Raw genomic sequence first — 23,734 nt, forward strand, 5'->3', positions numbered from 1 at the left:
GCATGTTTACAGCTCTTTGTGTGTATACTGTGCAAAGTATTTGTGGACATATGAACTTTTTGTACTCTTATGTTTATATCTCTAACACCAAAACAAAGTGAATTGATTAATACATTAATACAGTACATCCTGTGTGTGTTCTTTAAAATTAGCAACAATAGTTTCTAGACATTTCTGGCCATATTAACTTCTCTATTGTTGTCTATTTAACTATTTTATTGTGTGAGCTCTGTTCTTTTCAGTATGCATGAAAAATAATACACGTGTAGATGTATTTACATCTGCTGTGTGGGCATTTAGATAAGCCTTTTTTCACAGAAGGCATGTTGACATGTGACTGCAGCAGCAGCACGGGTCTAAATGATAACATGAATGATGGCTGAATTCTATTTAGCTGCTTTATGTTCAGGGTCCTGGTATTGCACCTGCTGCCTAACTGTCACATGTCATGCTTTACTGGAACACTTTAATAGAACAGAGCCATTAATTAATGTTATGTCATTAGTAACACCTGTGACTTTCCCGTTGTGCCAAGTCATTGAAGACCCGTGCTGCTGTAAAAAGGTCGATATGGCTTGGTGCAGTGGTTACTAATCTGAACATCAGGAAACCCTGGAGACCTCATCTGGAGGCTCACTACATGTTTAAGGGATAAGCAAGAAAAAGTATTATGCATATTTTTTCTGACATGCCAAATGTTTTGCTTTTTTCTCATGAAATATGGCTCACATTTATCTCTTCAAGCTTCTAAAATAAGACACAAGCAGACATCGCGGCATTTTTAGGGGTCACAAAGAAAAAAGTCGGGAGCCACTACCTGTCCAGCCGTTGCTATATTTATGGGGGAAATTAATTGTTCACAGAATTAACATCTTGGGAAACTTGTGGATAAACTGTGGACAGTTTGTGAAAAATCAGTTTGCCACGTGTGTATCTTCTCCATTTGGTAATAATCCAGCGGTAAATGTTAGTAAGTTGTTGATAAATGGATTTTGGTCCAGACATGCTGCTGAACTTGATTGTACTGACCGATAAAGCATTAGTATGATTTGTTAACCATTAATAAGTCATTACTTACAACTGCAAATCACATTATGCGGCTGATAAACAATAGGAGAGGATTTAAATATGGCATGTATGTTCTGCTGCTGCAAGAAGTCCCCGAACAGACATTAAAGCCACATGAGATTAATGCATAGGACCCCTCCCTCCCTCCTACATGCAAAAAATGAAAACAAAAACATTTATTAAGCTGTTGAATACAAACAAAGCTATTTTAAATATGCTTCTGGTCACGTTGCACCTGTTAACAAACCACTGGCACCGTTTTCTGAGGCCGACAGGAAAAGGTCTTGAAATAGCTTTCCCATGAGTCTCTGGTCTAAAATAAAATAAAGGGGCTGGCAGGAGCCGCCCACCGCACTGGTGCGACCCTGTCATGGGAACCATGCTAAACTGTCTGTGGAGATTTGAGCAGAATAAATGAAACAGCCATCCTTGAGTATCTCTATTTACATCGCTAATGCAAATGCTCATTTATCTTTAGCATATAATAAATACACAGGAGAGGCTATTCCGAGTGTGTGTGTATTTGTCTGTGTGTGTTTGCCAGTGCTTGCACGCGGGCTTGACACGTGTTCGTGCTGGTGGAGATGCCTTGTTGACTTGTCTTAGACACGATGAGTGAGAAGAGGAATAAGCAAATCGCATTAAAAGTGTGGGAGTGAAGAGCCAATAAGACCTGTAAACAAAAAAGGGCATGCTAGCCATTATCGCCAAAGTAAACACGAACACACAGCATGCTTCAACAAAAACATTTACATTAAACACCACACAAAAGACCATTTATTAAAAGAAAACAATAATGCTTCACAACTTACAAAGTTGAAGCATCTCTGAAAACCCAAACAGGCTAGATCCACCAGAGAAAAGTGAGGATTCCTCTGAAATGAATCAGGTTTTTTGGGGGCAATGAAGCAGAATACCGAAGCACACCAACCAGCTCCGTTCACCTTTCTCTGCTTTATTCTCAGACTGCAATCTATTTTAGGGACCTCTGATGGCTCCGTCTTGGCCACATTTCCCTTTTTCCACTGTAGAAAAGTTATTCATAATCCTCCCAATAACTCAACACTGTTTGTCCAGTGTGATAAAGCAAAGGGAGCGTTTGCAATCTAAATTTGCATTCTTCTGAAGCGAATGGCTTTGTCAGCTGGAGTAGTACAGTTTGCTGCGCCTGCCTCCTCCCGCTGCAGGGAGGCTGTTTACATGGGGGACAGCTCAGAGATCCAGAGAGGAGACAACACTCCTGGCCTCTTCCCCACAAGAAAGGCCTCCGTGGGTGGGCAGCGTTTCACCCGCTGATGCTCCTAGATCATCCCAGAGACACACAAGAAGAATAAAACTCTCAGAGGAATTGACAGATTTTGTGCCAAATAGTCCATTTTATGACACGGCCTCCCTCTCGGCTGTATTATCTGGACTTTAGAGCCTGTCACTGGGGAACTGGGAAATGGGGCAAAGTTGAGAAATGAGCAAAGATTACCCTTGAAAAAGCAACAAAATAGAAACAGAAGGTTGCTGATGGAGGGAATCCCCTTTAATCTCCTCTGTGGAGTTTCAGGGAATTTTAGGGTCCAGGTCAAGAGCAAGAGGTCAGAGGTTAGAGGTGGGGCATTAAACTGATCTGGCAGGCCATGAAATGAGACATCAGAGCCTGTACTGCTCTCAGCTATGTCAGCTTAAAGTAATCAAAAACACAAGCTGGCGTAATTCCTAAGTGTATTCCTTGACAATATAAGTGAGGGAGCTCTGGCAGGCAGATAACATAAAGAGACTGTCACACGTTGGCCTTTTAGTGTGATGCTTGTTTTTTTGTTGTGTCCTTTGGGCATGTTTAGAGTAGTTTATTTGAAGTCTTAGGTGTTATAATGTTCTAAAATTGGGCCAAGTGGAAGACATTTTCACCAAAACCTGGGTGGCCATAGATAATTGTACCTGAGATGCCTGAAAATACAGCTCTTAGTCCTCTTTAAAGAAGTGTGGTGCAGTCTGTTCAGAGCGAGAAAGTAATCCCAATCAGCCACAGGGAGCAACCACATAATGCAAGGATTTATGGGTATAAAGAGAGGGTTGTTGACACTTGATAGCCAGCAGTTAGTGCTTAGAAAGCTGAGCGTACAAAATTAACTGAGAGCACACCACAGTCACACACAGCTAATGCTCAGAATCAGCTATTTCCTCTTGTGTTTTTAACTGTATGAAGCCCTGAAACAGACAAAAGGTAGTAAAGGAGTCCAAAGTGTAACCGAATACATCAATAATGAAATACAGTTAATTCAGTAATCAAAATATGAAGCATTATATTTTCCTTTAACCTCCAATCAATTGATCAAATAAATCAAAACAATTAATTTTACTTTTCGATTCATCTCTTCTATTCGTTATGTCACATCAAAACGCTGGACTGTCAGCCAACTTCCATCAGAAAACTACACCAGGGCAGGTAAAACTGGTCATTTATTTACTGTGTACTGCGTAGTGTCACTGTATCAACTACTGTAACAGAAGCTAAACCATTTCAGCCTGTAGAGCTATAACTAGTTAAGCCTTACTGTGTGTTCAGACAGCATGCAAATGAATTTTCACGTTACTTGTGCAAGTTTGCCCACAGGATCATTTGTGTTTATATGCCCCGAACAGTGAAAATACCAGCTGAACATTAGCTGCAAGCTAGCTAGCAATGGACGCACCAACAGTCTGTAGGAGTGTGTGTGTGTTTGTGTTCAGTTCAGCCTCTGACTGAACTCAGAACTCACCAGAGACTTTGGTTCTTTCTGTTATTTCCCTACAGTCTCTTTCGTTTTCCCCCTCTCATCTCTGTACGTTTATGAAGCAGAATCAGAAAGCCATAAAGGTATACACGCAAATTTTTCGCTCAAGTTGAAACATTTTAAACTTGCACATAGAGCTGCCAACTCTCACGCATTGACCATGAGACTCACGCAATTGACGCTTCACACGCTCTTACACAACATGACCATTTTCTCACGCAGTGAAAAACAAATTCATTAAGATTAAGGTTACTTAAGATAAGATAACTTTATTAATTCACTTTATAAATAACTTTATTAACTGATAACGTTGCGGCGTGGAAAGAGGACACTGACAGCGCGTGGACAGACAAGACAGAGCAGCACAGCACAAAAACAGCACCATGTAACAGCAAGTTATTCAGCAAGACATATACACAAATCTGTTATATTGTAATTTATTCCTGTGCATGCTGCCTCAGAGTAATCTCAGTCAGCAGCTCTTCGGACAGCGGCACAGCATCTCTTCTAGGGGTGGAGCCAAATCCGAATATGGTATTCGGAAAAGTACAAATAGTGGGTTTTTACAAATATTTATTTTGTACAGATATTTTATTATTATTATAAGTTATTTGTTTCCAGGGAGAAAAAACATGTCAAATAATAGTGCCCAGGTCAGGACTTTGCACATTGCTGTCTAGGTTTCTCTCCTCTCCTCTCCTCTGCGCTGCTGTCTCTTTCTTTGTCATACATGTATAAATAGCTGCAGGTCTGTGGATCTGATGGAGCAGAGAAGAAGAAGCACCTGTGTAACATCATGAGCAAAGCTACTAAATGCCCCATGCTAGCGAACACTAGCACACTCTAGCATTACAAAGTACATGGCAGCAGCCCTGCCACACACATGCCTCAACAAACATACCTCATAATTAGCAGGTATGTGCATAAAACTTAAAAATGTCAATACATTGACTTCACAATTATTTTTTAGCAACAGCAAAAATACAGAACGTAAACAGAGCAAAGCACATCTGATTAGCATTAGCTACTAGCTAAATCCATTAGCTTTGCTTGCTGTCTAAAATAATTTTACCGACTGAATTGAGGTTCAAAGAAAAGTATAAAGCTGCATATTTCTTTTAGCACTATTTTAATGATTGATTTAACTATATTATTTATTGATGTATTTGGTTAGATTCTGACTTGGCTGATAATCTTTTATCTTTTGTCAGTTTTGGGGCTCCGCAACTATGAACACCACAGAAAGAGCCAGTTATGCCAAAGAACATTAATCTCAAGTTACATAGCCTAAAATCTGATTTATTTCAATCCATCTGCCACCAAAATCTTTGATATAAAACATTAACACTTTGATTGCATGCTGAGTGGAATCCAGAGCTGTTTGATGATCAACTGCCAGTACAGCGTCTTATCTCCTCAAACAGCCTGGCTCTGACTAAGCTGAACTTCTGCATGACTTTTTCTTTCAACAGGGAATTTACAGGCATCAAACTGAAACACTTTGTTCTACACTCAGCCTCCCGTCTCTGTTTTCTCCCGCAGCTTAGGGGCGGTTCAAGAAGCGAAGCTTTATCCTACCACCTGAAATTCATTACTCTGCTCCTTTATGACTAGGTATGTCTTGTATCTTGTCCTTTTTTGTTTTGTTTTTTTCAACATGGGTCACAAAGTCAGACTTGAAACTGCGATTCAGTCAATATCTTGACTTACACTGAAGGTTCTTCTTTTTTACTCGTCATACACAATGTGCGAAATGCTTTCATCTGAGCATATCTGTGACTTATCATATATACATATATTTTCCCTGAACAAAAATGTTCCAGAGCTTCATTTTTGGAATGGGTTCTGTATTATCTCCAACTGTTAGTTAAATATAGAGTAACTGCTTGCATTTTATATCCCCATGGGGCACCAATCACGACTATTTATAAGCTCGTATATTATACTCCTCCAATCCAAAATCTCTGATACGGCTCAACGAAATGCACAAAATAAGTTACCACACAGCCACATTACTCCCCACAGCCAAGCACAGGGTGTGCACACTTGTCTTTAACAAGGCTAAGAAGTAGAGAGGGCTTTGCTTTACAGTATTAATGAAAGAGATATAGCAAAGAATGTTCTTAATGTATGGATTTAACTATCTGTATGTGAAAAAAGTAGCTGAAGCTTCCATATATGGAGCAATATAGACAATATATTAACCAGGAAAGAAACAGGTAAAGATTCCTGAGTCATACCCTAAAACTCACCACCTACCTCTCACTCATGTCTCTGATCCCTTCAACCCATTCCTCCATCATTCCCTCCGACCACGCTGACATAAAAACACTGTGTACAAGGGCATCACTGACAGCAATGTCCTCCCCTCCATCACAGGTCGAGCAATTCACCCCGAGCAGAGGAATTAAAGAAAGCAGAGATATCGTCAGATGATAATCCCCTCTAAGATTCGGAGATGCTGTTATCGCATGAAATGTACTGGCCATTTTTCAAAATCTTTCACCCGTAAGACTCTCTTATGTTGTAGCTGTATGGCTTGGTTTATAGCTCTGGGAACTGCAGTGTGTTCGACCTCTGTGTTCACCTTTGACCCAGAGGAAGTTGTAAACACAGAATCTGTTCTGAGGTCATGAAACAACGCTGGCATGAGATCCTACTGCTGATGTACCTCTAAACCTACGATTTCAAGATATCATGAGATGAGGTAAGATTGGGTGATCGTGTAGCGTATGTATGTGTATATGTGTGTGTATGTGTGTGTCATAGGGGAAGGGTTCTCGTACACACTGCCTAACCTTATCTCAATGGCATCTTTCCAGGAAAATGAATTGGGGAAAAATGCTAACATAAAATACATGCACAGAAACCAGAGGGATGTTTGAGTGACACTAGTTTGATGTTGCACGTCTCCTGACACACAAGACCGTTTGGAAATAAGCCCCGTGCTGCTGAGGTATGACAGTAAAAAGACCCCATGAGCTGCTCTGTGACAGACTGTAATAAATGTCATAACCATTAACTCTTTCTCATACAGACACAAGGCACACCATCGAGCAGGTAACACATACAGTAGGCCTGCAAAATTGCTGCTGAGAGTCAAACTAAACAAAACAGCTCCTGTAGATTGATATGTACTATGGTATTTTGGGAGGGAGCTTTTATGGGGTGGAAAAATGTACATAGTCACTTTTCATGAGGGCCAGTAATGTTTAAATCCCTGCAGACTAGCTATAAAATCATCATCCTGAGACATTGTGAGTGTCAGAGCATTTTTCTATAACTCTTGCTGCATTTCACATGGGACAGAAATGTAAAAAAGTAATAGCTCCGATACATATAGTGGTCACTATGGGAAAGCAAGATAATCTCTGGGTAATAAACTTGTTATAGTCTCAAAGGAAGGTTTAAGTATAAAATAAGAACATTACAGAACAGTGAGTATTAAAGTCTCCAGCTGGGGTGACTGAAAGCTGGTAGTTCTATCAATCACAGCTCACATGTAGCCTCACACAGCCAGAGTGTATTTGACAAGCTCAGTTTTCAATTGGACATTTAAGTCTGGAACACATACACTGAAGAGTCACTTCAGCCTGGATTGATACACAAGGGAAGATTCAGCAAATATTTAGATGATGACATGATCCTCCTACGACTACAAAAATTCTTCACTAACACCAATAACAACTACATTTTGCGCATATGTAGGAACAGCCCATCTGATTGGGGGTTACACAGTCTGTTGTAATGTAATGTCAGATGTCAAGTGGGAAATGATCAAATCAAGACGGAAAGAGTGAAGTTTGAATGGAAAATAATGCTAGCCTATACAAAAAAAGGTCCCAAAAAGCAAAAAGGTCAGAGAGAAAAAGAAAAAAAAATCTTGTGGCTGATGCTGCAAAATGTTTTAAGTTAACATCGATGCCACTGTCACGCAGAATCCCGTTAGCGTTAGCATGCCTAGCTGCAGTGACAACATTAACAGTCCGCCAAATGAAGAGGAGGAGGAAAGAGTCTGGATGAAATGAGCAGCTTGATTCCAGTGGAGAGCGGGAGCAAGAAGAGGAGGATGCTGCTGAGGTGAAAAGGTGCATGACAACCTCTAACAGGTGATACTGCTAACGTTAGCTCAGTGGGAAAATTGAGTTTTGGCTATTTTGTTTCATGATGACAAGATTATATTTTGTCATATACTACTTCATGACATATGATTATGTCATATTTGTTTTATTTGTGAAGTTACAGATTAAGTGTGCCGAGAGTTGGGTTGCCCATGTCGATTATATCAATAGTCAAGTGCACCTTTTGGGTTGCTGAATCTTCATCTAGGCTATTTCTTTATAACATTATTTTATGAAACCCTGTAAGTACACATGTTGTCAGGGTGCCATCTTGATATCTATTGCTTAGCCTACATGTCATAAATAGTCTGATATAGCGTTAGGCAACTCATATGCGTGTATGTTGGGGGAAAATCGGGCCGGTCTAGATGAAAATTGCTTGGGCCGAATTTTGTTCCCAGTCCAACCCTGCTGACAGATTAAAATAGGATGAGCAAACAGTACAATGATTTGCCAGATTACTATATTAAGATATAAACAGACTGTCTACACTGGACATATTTCAGCTGCGTTTTTTATTGGATCATCTGATGGAAGATTTGTAGTAGGCTTCAATTTTTATCAAAACATTCCTCAACACTGTAAAGCTGTGTAATAGTTTGCCTTTTACTCATGCTTTACAGGCATATCTGCAACCAGGGGTGTATTTTTACACTTTAAGTCTATTTTCTTCTGACTTGTGCATACAAGACTACGACGATTGCACATTGGGCCGTGGGCACTGCCAAAACGCAGCTGGACACAAAGCAGCACTGTAGCTGAACACATTGATTCTAGTTCATTTAAAGTGGAAGTTCATTTAAAGTCCGTCTTCGCACAGAACCTAGTAAAAAATAGTGGTAACATTGCCACAAAACCAAAAGATTAGCGTGTATACAAGAGTGACAGTTGTTGTGGGCGTGCTGATACAGGTACAGGTTTGAAGATGAAATTCATTCCAAGATGTCCAGTTTGAGGTTTAGATACAAAAAACATATAATACAAATGCACTAAAATAACACTATTGTGGCTCAATTTATGTGTGTCTCATCTTTTCAATAATTCTCATCTAAGACAAACAGCTATTAAAGAAATGTGAGGCTGAGAGGAAGCGGTCCTACCTGCTCACTGGCTGTCCCTTAACATTCCTGTTTCAAGCCACAGCCTGGTATCCTCCACCTGTTAGAGAGAGATATAATGATAATGAAACCACATGTCATTTTGTGTGTACAAAACTGTGATTGATCTATAACCACCATCATCAGCATCAACGACTTCATCTTCAAACTCATCTTTCATCATTAACATCATTGCTCTCCATCAGAAGCACCGGACTGGGATTTGCAAACAGCCTTCCATCTGTTTTGTTTCTTTCTTTGACTGACAGCGCATCAAAGAGGTGAAGCACAACCCCTGAAAGCTCCGACTATCCCTGCGGATCACGATGCTTGGACACGTTCTCCTCTCTCTCTCTCTCTCTCTCTCTCTCTCTCTCTCTCTCTCTCTCTCTCTCTCTGGCGGGGCAACAAACTGCCAAGTAAACACGCATGTAATCAAGCAGCCAATAAATACACCAGAATAGCACGACAAGAATGTTCACACAGTTAATGTGGATCCCACAGAGCGCCAACAGCTCTGCCAATCCCAGTGGGATCTGGGAGCGGGTACAACAGGGAAATGGCCGCGTTCCAGTTAATTGAAGAAGACTTGATTTTTCTGCACCTTGGAGCCAGAAACCTCAGCTTAATACGCAACCCTGCGGATCCGACGTTTAAAGCCGGTACGATGGGATATCAGACAATTAAAGAGAGGAAACAAAGAAGGGTCTTGCTAGCTTGTTTGCAGAGGCGTGAACTTAATTGCTTGCGGGCTTTGCAAGCCATCTGATTTTACTATCTTGTACAAGCAAATACAAAAACACACAGACACTAAAGAAAGACACACACACACACACACACACACACACACAGCATGCATATTCCTTTATGTATCTTGGAAGAATGAACAAGAGGTCAGCAGATATTCATCTTTCAATAAGCCAAGAGACTGAGATGAATTAAGATCTCAGCTGTATTCTGGTTTAATATCAAATCACCCTGATTGAATGGAGTAATAACAACCTGTACTTCATGATGTATAGTACTTCATTAAGTTGTTGAATCATTGAAGAAACAATGCTAGCAGTCGTGGCTTAATAGATCCTGTAAACATAATTCTTTCCCATGTGATAAGAGGACTAAAACCTTTCCAAGGAAATGGCGCTGACATGAAGTCATGCTATTTCTCGCAGCTAGTCTAATGACAGCATGAAGTATTTTGTCAGGAGAAACAGCCAACAACAACAGCAGTAACCTCTTATTATTCATTATCTCTTTATACTCTACAAGTTTTGAGAGCATCTTTTGTAACCGTCAGGGAAATTATTCTTCAGCTTTACTAGTGATACTACCAAGAGAGAATAGTGACACAGAACTTCTGATTGTAAGACTGATTTGTGTTTTTTTGGAATCATATGCATCCATTTCCCCGTGAGTGATGGATTCAGTGTAACATCTGTTTCAGGATACAAACAACAAGGCCGTAACCCGGTAGAAGAATTCACAGCCTCGTCCATGTCCATTCATCCAGACCAGTGCCCATTCTTGACAGTTTTACTTTGGTCTTTCTCAACCCTGTTATTCTGATCTATGTATGCAGGCTGCTTAAGGCAGAATTACACTGAGAGCATTCAAAGCAGGAGAACCAAAGACTTCTTCCCACTTAGATTGTTATTACAGGCACATCGTGTACCCAAACATCACAAGTCTCTCATTACAGTGGAACAATCTTATTCTAGTACTTTCGCCTGGGGGACTTCATGTAGGGTTCTGTTTTGTCATCTGCATATGCTTAATTTATGTTTAAATTATTCCTCATCCATTCGGTGTGGTGATTGTCCGTAGTCCTGGTCAATGTATTGTCTAGGATTTGCTGTTTTTCATGGATCTTTTGCAAAGATTGAGTGATAACGCATTTATACACACTTTCTGACAATATTTCCTCAAAGGCATTAATAGTGACATCACATCCAGAGTAGCCTCTGTTCACTAACTTCTGTAAGTCAATGCAATCTCTCATTCAGCATCTGTCTTTCTGAAAAAAATTAAGTGTGTTGCTAGAGTTTACTTTCCATATCCAAGGACAAACTGGCTCCACTACAGCACTTGCTATTAGAAATTTAAATCTTTGTGATTTTAAGAAAAGATTACTTTTGTGAGCATACAAAAAACTACAGCTCCCATGAAGATTTACTCTAATACTCATGCCATTGTACTGGTTTTGTCCGTACCCATAACATCCATTAACTCTCTCTTCTAATGTTGTTTTCCGAACATTTTAGCTGTAATCGCTGCTGTCTAAAAATGTCTACACTGTTCTGGCCATTGTTATTACAGACATATCTGAACTAACTGTGACCCCTCAACTCGCTCATGGACTCACCTGTTTTGTCCAGTACATTCAGAACCATATCCTTTTCAATTAGTATAGAACAGAGGCACAGTAGCTCAGCAGCTGCCTCTCTTTATTGTGAAGAAAGGTCTCGCCACACACCAAAACTCTTCCCAGAACAGGACAGGATGAACAATATAAACTAGTTTTACATCCAAATTTAGTGTAAATTTTAACCAAATTTCCAGAATATCAGCAAATGAAAATTCAAATTAAAGCACATTTTCATAATAGGAGTTGTTTCATCAAGATAAACAGCTGGACGCACTATTTTTCCAGCCTGAGCCATTAAGCCACCGAGGGCGCAATAATTAAAAGAGCACCAGTCAAACCTCAAGTGGTGAAAAACAACCTAAAAACATGATGGAAATATGCCATTTCTGTTTGTTTCATGTATTAATTTGAAGAACGTTACAGTGTCTTCATCGCTCCACACAGATCTGCTGCTATTTTGTCTCCTCAGTGGAGCAGAAACTTATCCCTTACATACTGTTCTAAACCTTCACAGTATGGAGCGGTTCATTTTTGACCCAGCTCAAGAATCCCTTTGTCATTAGTCTCTCTACCAAATGTTGAACCACAAATGGATTTTGCATCCATAGATATCTTGTCATCAATAAATGGGTGATTAATCCTTCATTAATGTTTCAGAAAGCAGAGAGAGTGTTTTCTTTAAGTTTGATACTATTTGATTATAGGGAAAATACATTCACAATCACACGATTTTATGATCTTGTGTTATCTAAAACAAGAAAACATGGTGGACATGATTATTTCTATGAATTCAATTTAAATGAAGGATGCAACAACATTTTTGAATGGTGGGTTTCATTATAACCATTTAAACCATCAGTCAACACTGCCTGTAAACCACATCTCCCTCCTTTTCTGTCAACTGTACACAATAAACTCTGCATTAAGGGTATTAGTCATAAAACAAAACCACAAACTGGTTTGTAAATTTCAAACAAGACTGCAAAAAGCATTACTTTCACAGTCCTTTGTGGTGCAGAAGTTGCATCTCCCTCTCTTTTGTTCCCTTGTGGCAACTGACTGTGGGAATGCAGATAGATCAGGGCAAGATTTGGACTTCTGTGGTGTTTGGAGAAGGTGGCATCACCTTTGCATGAGAGAAGCCACAAGGGCCTTTCCTCCATGTTGTCCTCCTATTCTAATACTTTCTCTTCAACAGGTCTATCAAATCACTCCTTCCACTCCATCAAATCAGTGAAATAGGGACTCAGGTACTTTTTATAGTCCTATGAAAGCTGCCCTCCACTAATGGGAGGCCTGTGTTGGGCAACCACTATGTTAGCTGCATGGAAATTGATAGGTTTGTCAAAGTGTGTCAAGGCCCATCGTGACCCAATGTCCCTACTGTGTGTATAATATATATGACGATGTCTATGCATGGTTTTACTCTTTTACTGTTTTAAGATTCCCCCATAACACCTCAAAGGTCTACAGGAACCCGCCTAGGTGGGAACCCTGGCATATGTAGCAATATGGTGGGAACACAGGCAGTTCTAGTGACAGTGTCAAGGTCCCCCTTGAACTCTGTCCCCACTGTCCCAATGATAGAAATACACACATGCCAGTCTGTTGTTTCATTTCAAGATTCCCCATAACCACTTTTTACCTTGATTTGACCCCCTCTGGTGACTTTAAAATGGGTCAAATTTGACTCGGAACACCCTCTAACACCTGCAAAAATGTATATACCAGCTGCACAACGAACAGTATGTGAGGGTTAAGTGGACGGTAAAGTCACATGTTTCATGTATGTCATAATTTATTTGCTAAATCTGTGTCCATTGCACTTCGTCACATTTTGCTATCGTTGATACAACAACTTTTCTACCTAAGCCAAGTGTAAATATTGTTTTACAATATTTTGAGGTTTCAAGCAGATTTTTAAGTGCATATTGAAAATGCAAATAAAAACAGGTGGAGGGAAATGCACCTATAGACAATTTGGCCAGTGAGAGTGGAAGAGTGGCTCTGGGGCTTAGTGAGGGAATGAAGGACAGGTGTGCAGGGAATAGCAGGATCAGGTGACTAGCACTGGGCAACTCTGAGGGCATCTGGTGGACAGGTGGGGAATGACAAGGTCTGAAAAGTCTAATGAAAATGTAAGTGAACAGAAAGACTGTGAGTCTGTAGTGGAGAGGGAGTCAGTGTAGTGGTCACCATGACACTGTTGCATTATACTACTGTACAAGACAAAAACTTTTAACTGGAAGACTAAAGTTAAAATGAAGGAAAGGGAAAACAAGGCTGATAACCTAATTATTCACTCAGTCATGGGGAAATGATCACAGGTAGCATGAAAACAGACACAGCATGCCTCTGTACAAAACAATTTTTCATTGTCATTTTCTCCAATGACATTTTGAGAGAACATATAATTTCCTTGCCATGGTTCACAACCAGTATGACAAAAGTGCTGCTCAATTACCAGTCTTAGTGGCAGCGGAAGCGACCAACCATGGAGGCGACCACAAAAGAACCAGGTTCATCACCTCAACAGGAAACATCACCTCAGCCAATTACCCATGAGCTCATATGTTGCCAAAACAGCCATTAATCCGAGTGGTGAGCACACAGAGGGCTGGTGCAGCTTCCAAAGCCTCCGCCAAGGGTGAGAGGACTCACCGGGTGAAAGACAAAGGAGGAGGTGTGTGATATGGCAAACAGATGAATCGATCATTTATTTTAAGTTGCTGGGATGCTAATTTGTGTTGCATGTAACCAGAATGTGCCCAAATAAAATGTGCAATACGTACCCAGGAAGTTGGGGACAGTATGAAAAAGCAACAAAATATTTACAACTTTGCCAAGACCTTTATACAGACGGACTTTCCAGAACACATCTTTCCCTGAACTGTTGTCATACCACAGTCCAAATAATACAGAACAGTTACGAGAAGAGAGCATGACATGGTTCATTCCTTGCAAACCCTCTAAAGGTATGCGTAAGAGGCTAAATGATGAAGGCTTACACACATAAAAATGAACAGTATACACAAGTGTAACCAGGGAGATTCAGCAGACTCATACCACACTTCAGTGCATAGAGCACTGGAATAATGGTAGAAACAACACTTGTGTCACAAATCTCCTGGGAGCCACGTGTCCCGTCATCATGAGGGTCAACTGGAGCACTGGCTGAGCACAAATAATGTCTAAATATATAATAACCAGACGAATGAGCAAGTTGTGGCTGTTATGGTCAGCCAGTGCAACATTTTGTTGAGAGTTGTATTGGGAACATTACTGGATCTTGATATCACAACTTCCTCTAATATACACTGACAGGAGTGAAAATGTTTCATACATAGAGAATGAGCTAATGAACGGCTGTTATGACTGCTAGTCGTTCACCAGCAGAGCAGCTTACTGGCTGTAGAGGAAGACTGCGCTGTGCTATTAGTGTTAGCATACATACAATGTCTAAAACATTGGTGTAGCCTTTCAAATGTATAGCTCTGGACACAGTACTTCTCTGTGTTACAATTACTGTGTTCTGTTAAACAGATAACTAACCAAATTAACAGTTTTCAACATCAACAGAATTAATTATATACTCATAAGAGCTTATAATTTTGCAAGTTGCATTCAAGTTGCATGAAATTATATATTATTTGAAAAGCTAGAAGGCAGAACAACTCAAACACAGCTCTGAGATACTATTAGCTTGGCAAGCTGTCATGGCTAATATGTTAGCAAACTACTGTTTCAAAAGAACTGGCTACTTACACATCTAGCAGACATGGAAAAACATTATCATTCATTTCTGGACACCTGGTGAATGTAAGTCCAGTAGTGAATTGTGGATCTTTAGCTTGCTATGTTTGCTAAGCTTGACTCTTTGCCAGCCACTAGGCTAATTTGCTTCAGCTCTCTGATGAGAGCTACACAGCTAGCATACACTCTCTTTGTCTGAGTATTTTTAGCAGAGACTGCTGCCTACAGTTTAATATACAGTGTATAACGAGACTCCATACAGTATATGTGCAGACAGAAAGACCAAAGTAAGCTAAAGCAGCTAAAAACTGTGCAGAGCTGCAGAATTGGGTGTTATTTCAGTGGATTCTGCACTGTTTGTCACAGGTATGGGAAGATTCACCGATTCACATCAGTGCACCGGCATAAACATTCACGATGCAATTGCCCCGATTAAAAGTGTGCACCAGATACAATTTAGGATTAACTTGTGATGTATCATTTCTAACATCTTTGCATCAGTAAAATACATTTTATTTATATGATTAGTAGAGGTCCTACAACTTTATTATTTAATAATGTGATCAATAATTTGATATTTAGATTGATTCGTCCTGTTTAAACTGTTTCTCAAGCGTGCTAGCATGCCACAGCTGCTAAAACGTTCCAGGTGGAACTGGCGTTCTAGAATCATTGTTTCACACATCAGAGTAAGTGGATTAAACTATTTTGACAGTAATTGTGTGGGTCACAGAGCATATGCATGTAAACTGGTGACAGAGAGCACTGCACTACAAGGGACCTGTGAAAAGGTCTGTTTTTGAAAGGTCCAAGTGTTTTTTTAGAGTTCAAAAAGAAACAGCATGAGATGCTTACTGAGTTGCAATACTAGAGAAACAAATATGTAAAGTGAAAATCACACTTTTTTAGTTAATTTATGTTTTGCTGTATGCTAAAGAAATAAAATCAAACTCTCTGTACCATATAGAATTGCACAGCATCATTCTTGCATCATGTCGAATCGCATCGTATCTTGTCGACTCGCACTGCTTCACAAGAGGGGTGAATCGTATTGTATCGCATTCGTAGTTGCTTCATATGTATCTTTAATGTACTGGATCGTTGGCAATGCGTCAAGACATGTATCATATCAGCCTCAGTGATGGAGATGCACATCCTTAGTCACTCACCATTTAATATTACACAGTCATTTTATTCAGAAATAATATATTGGTGACTGTAATGTACTGAGATGGATAAATGTAAACGAAAACATAATGTAACTGTTAACAGCACATGTACCACAGTCACATCATCATTTCCTCACTGTAACAAGAATGAATCAGACTGTATGAGAACAATACAGTTATTTGGTTGGTATTTGAAAGCTAATTACCATAAAGCTCAATAGTTAGTTGTGAACCAGTATGCACAAAATTGGGGTCCTGGAGCAGACACACCTGATTGAAATGCAACCATCATTCATTAACGTCATTAATTGCACCTGTGCTTTTGCTCTTGTGACATATCAAATAACCTGCTTTGAAAAAAGGCCTCAACAGAGGCTAGTGGAATGTAAAGCAGCCTGGGCTTCCAGGTCTCGACTTAGCAACATTTTACTGAACATAGATGTCTTGTGTGGGCCTAATGAAACTGATATCTTCATTACTGGTTAAACTATTGATTAGACTTTTTCCTGATAAGGTCTGTTTTTTCATCATGTTTTCAGTCTATAAGATGTTGAAAATAATGAAAATTTGATTTACTGAGCTTTAGTGATGGGTGGAATGTAAGTATTTCCATGTGATGTTACTTTATCTTCCACTCCACAACATTTCAGAGGGAAATATTGTACTTTTGATTTGACACAATGGATAATATAACAAGCTTTTAAAATACAACACGTTGTTAAAGATGAAACCAGTGGTTTCCAACCTTTTTGGCTTTTGACGTCTTACAAAAAGCAGTGTGTAGTCAGGGTCACATTTCAGATGAGTTGTTGAAATCTCCATCAAAGAGTGATTTTTTCCACTAAATTTCTCACATGGTTTCATTTCAATAAATGTTCAAATGATCCAATCAGAACTTGTTTTTCTTCCGCTTTCTTCTTTCCCTCCCACGCCTATCTCACGACCCCTCAGATTTATCTGGTAACCCATTGAAGGGGCCCGACCCTTATGTTGGAAACCACCGGACTAAACTAGCTAATTGTATATAAAATAGTTCAAACTAGCTCGACCTCCAGCAGTTGCAACACTAACATGCTGCTCACACACTGATGCTTTTTTTTTTTTTAATTGCTGTATTGGTACTTTTACTAGAGTAAAGGATCTGAATTCTTATTCCACCACTGCTGAGCATACAGAGACAAAGTACTGCACAAGAAAGAAAATGATGGGTAACTGTAAAAAGGAACTCTACATTCAGTTTTATTGATTTTGTCGATGTTGTTGTTTGTTTGTTTTTTTACTGTACACATAATTACAAATTTGCTGCTTACAACTAGCTTGTGTGCTTGTATGGATGCAATTATATGACCCCTCCTCAACTCTTTCATTCATTGACGACCACACCCTCCATTGTGGAAGCATCAAGTAAGCTATAAATCCACGCTTTTCCATGGAAAATTGAAAATGGCCATAACTGACTAATTACATAATCATCAACTAAAGAGAACCAACACACTTTGTACCATTTAATGCTTCTGTGGCAAAAGTGCTGTGAGTCGTCGCTGAAGCTAGTTTAACCTCTTAAACTCCTATACGACACCTACGCCCGCTAGTTCGCACTGCCTTTCTTGCGTCCTTACGTCACACTCCTTCCATGAGCATGAACACATGCGGTATTGCCATAACAAGGGAGACCATGTGTTTACAAAAATGTATTTATAAAAATGTATTTCAAATGTAGTTTGCACCGGAGATGCCTAAACATGCCATGTCAAAAATAACTTTTACTGCTGTGAACCAGGACTTGCAAGACTTTGATGGTTATTGTGATGTTTAGTTGTGGCTCTGAGTTGAAATACTGCATCGACCAGCACATCGGCTGTTTTTCACAGGCTAGCATGTTAGCATTAGTTTGAGTGCACCCTAGTCATTCTCAGTGGCGTTTTGAGACTTTTAGCTTCAGTAATAGTTGGTGTGAACTGAGAACCTAGATTTGATCATTATGTGTTGGACTTGCTGTGTTTCTGAAACAGTAAGATTTGGGCGAGGCATGTCAAGCCCATTTTATAGCTGGGGTTTCTGCTTTACATTACACAGACTTTGTACTAGGGAGCTGACAGGGTAAAGTCCGTTTAATGTCCGGTCCAACTGATTCAGACATTTGCGTTCACAGATACAGCTCCTCCATGTAATGTCCGGATAACTTCAGGGACTCCTGAACAGCAGAAAGAAGGTTTAAGTTACTCAGCTGTAATAAGGCTTCTGGAGTTCCTGCTACTGAGAACAGGATATCAAGTTTACATGGACAGTTTCTACACCAGAGCCAAACTTTTCAACAATTTGGATGATTAAAAGATCATGGCTTGTGGCACTGTGGGGGAGGCCCGCAGAGGATTTCCCAACATAAAAATAAAAAACTTCCCAGGAAGTCCAAGCGAGGGGACATAAGGTAACTGAGGAAGTCTGGGAAACTGCTGTTTGTACAGCGGATGGACAACACGCAGGTATCTTTCCTGTCAAATTTTCAGCATTACCGCCACACAGAGGATGAGAGGTGATGACAGAGCCATGTTTTTTGACACAGGTTTTAACAAATCTGATCCACTTGGAGACAAAAGACTATTTTACATTGGTGGTGGTTTTTACACAGTTATGCACATTGGTTTATGGTTATGGTAAATGGAGGTAATATCAAAAATTAATTGAAAAGTTGGAAACTTGGAGTATTTCAGCTCCAACTGATGATATATTAAAATGTAAAGATGTAAAAAACTTTTTATGGAAGCCTACTGTATCAGAGACAAGTGGAAAAGCTGTTTGACATTTAATTTTTAAAGTCATACCCCGCTGTACAGTGGACAATATTCAAATGTTAATTCAAATTTGAGAATTAAAATGCAATACAAACAATGTAAGCTTTTCATTTATGCAAGTAATATTTAAGTCACAATTAAAATTAAAATGCAATTTTCTAACACTTTGAAAATGAAAATGGAAACAGCTTTGACATTTCAATTTCAAAGACTTAACCTGCTGTACAGAAAAATGCTAATTGGATTATTGCATTTTCATTTTTACTCAAATAACACCAACATATGTGGGAAATTATAATGCTATTGTGGAATTACATTTTCATTCTCAAGTTTTCATTATCATTTTAATATAGTCACCTACAGGCTTCCATACTCTTTTAGTATCTCAGAATAACATTTGGTCACCAGTTGTCCATTAGGAGTCTCCAAAAGTCCTTTTTGGATCTCTGCCTGCACTGTTTGATGAAAAAAGCACTGATCATACTTGAGGCAGGTGGTCATTTATATTTTGTTTACAGCCTTTGCTCATACTGTCCTTGATCTGAATAGATAAGCCAGGTATTTATACTGATAAATACATTTTTATTTTAGACAAACATAGTTTTTCCTTTTTTTACTTCAAAGACTGTTCTGTTTCTGTATTACCTATTTCCGACACTTTCACCAAAAAAAAGAAAAAATTAGAGTGTTTTCTCTCTGACAAGACCTCATTCATGCATATAGTCAGAGTGGTTCAGGAGCTACAGCCATTTTAATTTGGTTATGTCATTTTCCAAAATAGTGATTGGAAGAGGTTAGAGCGGCTGTCATAATGATGTGTCAATCTATCTCTGTACCTTGTGCCCGACACACCCCCACAATCAATAACTTTCCATTCAATAACTACACAGACACACCTACACTATTAAGATGAATGTATATCCAAATGTGTGTAGAAACACTATAGTCCCTCTAAGTGTCGCAGTAAGACATGACAGAGCGACAGTGAGCCAACATGTGCAATAGCAGGACCTTAGAACTGAAACAGCTAAATAGAATTCAGCCACCATTAATTGTGTTAATTACACCTGCTTTTCGGCACATCAAAATGAATGTCATCATGCTTCTGACAGCCATCATGAACCGAGACCTGAGGACCACCAATGCGGCTGCCAGAGGGGGTTTTTCACTGCATCGAGTCCTCTATTACCAGGCTCAACAATTAGTTAATTATCTGGATCTCCTCATGACAGCCAGCCAAACCACAGCAATTTAGATGTTCTACACTGTGGTTACGCAGGGCTACAAGCTGAAAAATCCTCTTAACATGTCCAAATCATACCTTTCCTTAAACAAAGTTCAATAGCTTGTTTACGTCAGGCCACGGTGTCCACCAAACAAACAGCACCACCACACTGTTGATTTGCCAGAGAAGCAGATACATGTTTGTTTACTCCGAGTAAGTCATTGGTGAGGAATGCAAGCTGTTTAGGGCGGGATGCTGCTGATATTTGGTTTGTGTAAGTGTGTGTGTGTATGTGTGTTAGTGCATGTGTGTGTGTGTGTGGTCATGAATACATACAGTATGTGATAGGCTATGTATGTTTGTGTATACATTGTTACTTAGGCCAAACAATATTTACACCAAACATGTGTAAGCACTTCAGGGCCACTGTATGTAAACTCTGTATGAAAACCAATTTAGCATAGTAAATATGAAATGGAGAAATGTTTATGCAAATGTAATTAGCAAACTAACGGGCTTTCACATCAACAAATATTGATTGAGAACATCTGCTTGATGTGTGAGATCATTACATTCTTCAGCAAAGGTTGCATTACAACACCCAAAGTCTAATCAGGCACGGTAAGCAAAGAGCTGCCAAGTCAGAAACCAAATAACAAAAGTTACAGAAAATAATAGCTCGTCACAGTATCACATCTTTTCGTAGAAAGTCTAAATCTGATCAGTGAGATCAGTGTCTACTCTCAGGTTAACTCGCTATCCAATTAGAACCCACTCTATAAACACTCCTATCCTATTGTAAACATTGTGTATGTGCTTGTAGCATATGTGATAGTCATCAACGTAGTCCATTTAACTGTGGCCAGATGGCTGAGCACATTCCTTTGACAGCAAATTTTAAACACTTACAATTACAAGTACAAGTGCATTAGAGTGGAAAGCCAATATCATCACATTGATCTACTTTTATGTTAAGAAAAAAAGTTAAGTTAAAGCCATTTAATCATTATGCCAAATATGCTTTTAGTCATTGTTGAAGCAGTCTCACTGTCTGTTTAATTCAAAGTCACTGCAAAGCGATAACAGACACATTTTTAAGAAGGGAATATTGTTAGATTTAAAAGATAAATCCATTCTGAGAGATTTACGACAGTGTAAACATTTCATAAGTTAATAGCATCTTGGTGCATGCATTTTTTCTTCTTTTCAGAAACTGAGTGAAGTCCTGTGAGGTCATTTGTGTCTTCTGGTTGATATTGTGTTTAAGTAATACAGGTCGTCCCAGAGTTCTGTTAAATTGACACATGTATTGACCACAGGGGGCGGCAAACACACCATTAGCAACTACACAACAGAAGAAAACACAATAAAAGAAGTACAGCTCCTGAAACGGAGTTACATTATATATGTTTTATTATAACAAAGGTTCAGGAACAAGACCACGCCCCTCTCTCACTAAATTCATTCACCTGTGCCCATAAGAGCTGGATAGGGCGCCGTCGCTCAGACTTACAGCCAATTTTTCCCAGTGGCCACTCGCAGTATTGCAGCGAAAAATCCCCATGCGGCCCAAAAAGGATTTTCCCCATAGACCACCATTGTAAAAGAGACGCCTGTAAAACTGTTGACAGGACCCCTCGAACTGCAAATAACGTCAATTATGACTCTTTCTATTATGAGCTTTTGATCCATGGAGGTTTTATGTTTGTAACTTTCCTTGAGCCGAGAAAAGTGATTTAAAAATCTGTGATGTCATCACAATGTAAAGTCTATGGGCCAAGCAGGAGCTTGCTGGCAGGGCCAGCGGGGGAAACACTACTGTGCATATTCAATGGGCCGCACAACGCGGAAGCAAACTTTTTTGGTGTATATGCCAGGCGGGCAATTCCTATAGGACTGAATGTGCGCCATTTTTAGTCCAGTATCCAGCTCTTATAATACATCCATGCCTGCGCCTCACTAATTCAATCACTCATGCATACCTATATAAGCGTGTCTAACCCCTTTCTCTCCCGTTCGTCTCAGTTCTCACGTGACCTACGACAAGCTTGCATCACAAACGCTTACCTCCCGCCCGTGCTCCACGTTCCTCGGCAACATACCGCACACGACCCGATCCAGCAGTACCAACGAGATATCTCGTTCACCACCACATCCACATGGAACCTTTCTCCTCCAGACGCTGTGCTTCTGATCAGCTGGGATCCAGACGCTCCACACGCATCCACGTGACGGCCCACTCTGACGCAGCTCTTTTCCAAGCGATTGACATCTTCAACCGGATGTTTGCTCACCTCCGGCGAGCTCTCAAGGAGACGGTTGTCCCACTCCTACGAAACGATGATAAAGACAAACTTTCCAACTCTATGTAGACTTTACTTCCATCATCCTCTCGCCGGCAGCTCAAATCCTCCCGGTCTTCTGGGTTCATTGTCCGCCGCCGGGCCAATGCACGCCGCACACCGATGACGTCACAACACCGCCTACTACAACAGAGCCCAGACTTCTTCAGCCCCGGCTGAACTCCAGATACAAATCCCGTTTTCGCTGAACCGACAACAAAGCCAGGTTCTTCCAGCTCCTTTCTGCCTCCATCTCTCACTTCCGGGTTCCCCGCCCAGGGCCACCTGTACGCTGCACGTCGATGACGTCACGACGCAGCCAACTGCTTCAGCCCTCTTGCAGGGCCAGGTCGTATCTTCCCCTGTGCCCTGAGTCTGATCTGTCTGTTTTTTCGTCTTTTCTCTCATCACCGTGTCCGCAGGCTTTACAATCAACCCCCGCACATACATCCCCTCATCCTTTCCTCTTCCCTTCCTTCAGCTGCAGCTACCTCTACGCTTTCAGCTCCACCCGCTCAAGCAGCTCCCTCTTTTATGTTTCTTCCTCAGCCACCTCTGGTCCTGCTGTTACCACAGCAACAGTGACACCGAACCATGGTGCTTCCTCTGATGGACCCACTCAATTTCCTACTGTTCTATCCCTGTTCCCCTTCCTTCCCCAACACCCAAATGTTTTTCTGTGTCTTCAACACCCCCCATTGCTGATCCCCTCGCTCCAGCCGTTGTTAACACTGTGCCCTCAAGCACTTTCACTCTGGCCTCCGCCACTCTGCCCTTCCACCGCCTACAAAGCCAGGCTTTCCAGTTCTGCACAGCCTCCAGTTCCACCACTTGCGGGTTCCCTACCCAGCGCCCCCCGCACTGGCACACCGATGATTCCATCCTGCTGCCACTATGATGCAACAACAGACTGCTTCAGCCCTAGCTAGGGCCAGATCGTATTTCCCCACGTGCCTGCTCCCTATGTCTTAATTGCCTTGTGTTTTTGTTTCATCCCTGCATCTATCCCTCACCCCTCATCCCAACATATATTGTTG

General features: G+C 40.4%; 1 protein-coding gene across 8 annotated transcripts in view; it reads right to left on the reverse strand.

Moving 5' to 3' along the window:
* myocd (myocardin) overlaps positions 1–23,734 on the reverse strand; it is a 164,443-nt gene that overhangs the window by 100,749 nt on the left and 39,960 nt on the right. For 5 of the 8 annotated variants that reach the window (XM_067576800.1, XM_067576807.1, XM_067576805.1 and 2 more), the window contains one exon: positions 9,055–9,112. The gene's annotated coding sequence lies outside the window, so the exon portion shown is untranslated. Of the gene's footprint in view, positions 1–9,054; positions 9,113–9,189; positions 9,377–15,181; positions 15,339–23,734 lie in introns of those variants that run through there. The other 3 variants (XM_067576806.1, XM_067576803.1, XM_067576804.1) reach the window with 3 other exon arrangements.

Source organism: Thunnus thynnus, chromosome 20 (genome assembly GCF_963924715.1).
Source record: "Thunnus thynnus chromosome 20, fThuThy2.1, whole genome shotgun sequence".
NCBI classification, from domain to species: domain Eukaryota; kingdom Metazoa; phylum Chordata; class Actinopteri; order Scombriformes; family Scombridae; genus Thunnus; species Thunnus thynnus.